This window comes from Cannabis sativa, chromosome X (assembly GCF_029168945.1).
Source record: "Cannabis sativa cultivar Pink pepper isolate KNU-18-1 chromosome X, ASM2916894v1, whole genome shotgun sequence".
In the NCBI taxonomy this organism is placed as follows: Eukaryota; Viridiplantae; Streptophyta; class Magnoliopsida; order Rosales; family Cannabaceae; genus Cannabis; species Cannabis sativa.
The window spans coordinates 39,327,191-39,329,114 of NC_083610.1; positions in this window are offsets into that span (position 1 = coordinate 39,327,191).

The following is a 1,924-nucleotide window of genomic DNA, read 5'->3' on the forward strand; positions in this document are numbered from 1 at the left end:
ATGTATAAAGTATCACAGGAGGGCACCAAAGTAATTTCATTGCTTAAATTGTTTATTTAGATTGGATGTCTTTTTGAGATCGTCTCAAATGGTTTTATCTAAATTTTTAGAGCAACATAGTCGTATTTTTACTTTATATACTTTCTAACTTGACAATTAACTTATTGATTAAATATCTATCTGCATCAAAATTTATCTTTTTATAATTTTCATCACTTTTTCAAATATTAAAACTTGAGTTATGACCAGTCAATAAAATGACAAAATTGTTAATGAAAGATGAGAGGTGTCCATGTCGAGTTGTGAATTTATATAAACATACATCTAAGTCGATTCTAGAGGTGTGCATGTTGAAAACACAGATCTAAGTCAGTCCCACGAGCCATAAACAAAGATAATATAAATACACTTTATTTATTAGTTTATATATTATGAAAAATCCAGACAAAAATAAAGGGAGAGATCAATCTGATGTTAGTAGTGTGGTTAGAGACAAAGAGGAGGAGATTCTGAGCGTGGTAGATAGAAAGAGAGTTAGAAGGAATTATCGGAGAGAAGAAAACTGAAGAGTTAAAATCTGAGTTATAACCAATCAACAAAAAGACAAAATTGTTAATATCTATTTTTACAATGGGTAAAATCGTCTGTAGAACTATTACACGATTAAGACACTTTTGTAATAATAAAAAATATATATGACTATGAGTATTTATATTGTTGGTGATTTGTCCTTTAATACTAGTGAGTTTTTTCATCCAAGCCAAGCTCATTCCTTTAATGTCAGCAAACTATATTTCATATTTATTTTCAACTAAAAAAGTAAAGTAATCTCAAACAAACATAATTTGGTTGGTGACTACTACTTATATAAAAATGTAACATGTGTAGTTTTATTCACAATAAATCAAGTGATGTTAGTTTCTGATTCTATTTATTCACTTCAATAATAATTTAAAATATTATTAAAATATAAAATATTTATTTTATTAAATTATACGAATTATTTCATAAATATACAAAAATAATAAAAAAAAAAATTATAAAAATACAGTTGCGCATAATTTTAAATATTTTTACGATTTTTAAAATTTTATTTACATAAAATACGGTTTTTTTTATTTATTTTTATTTTATACTTTTGTTATTTTATTGTTGATTTTTTATAATTTATATATTATTTTTTAATATTGTTTGAATGTTATTTTCACTACAAAACATAGTTATTTTTAGTGACAACTTTTTAGTTACAACATAAATTTTCTGTAACTAAATGTGAGTTTTAGTCACAACAAAAAGTTACTTGTGACTAAAATATAGTACTTAGCTATAAGTTGTCACCGATTTAGTTTTAGTTACAATAAATATTGTGACTAAAAATACATTTAGTCACAATAAATTGTAATTTTTGTGACTAATATTTTTAGCCACAGACTTTTTAGTCACACAACATAAGAATGATGGTTTATAATTAGTCACAAGTTTTGTTGTGAGTAAAAGTAAAATTTTTTGTAGTGTTTCCTGTTATTTTTATGTAGTTTTCTTCTCGTTTTTGTGTTATTTTTATGAACACTGTAAAAATACAAAAAACAAAAAAAAAAATTAAACATATAAATATGAAAAATTTACCAAAAATAATAATTTATGTAAATTTTCTTAAAATATATAATAGTTGAAGGAGTAAAAAAAAGTATGGCTAACATTATTTCTCTCGTTTGCTTTCTTATAAAAAGTTGATCTTAACTGTTAGAGTAACAACAATAGGGAAATTTCATTTAATATACATAAAAAAAAAATTCCTATTTCAAAAAATACCCTCTTAAATATTTTATACAATACTATTCTACTAACTTCCCACTTTACCCAAAATACCCTTATTATTTCTTTATTTTCAAAACCTAAAATAAATTCTCTCTCCTAACCCTAA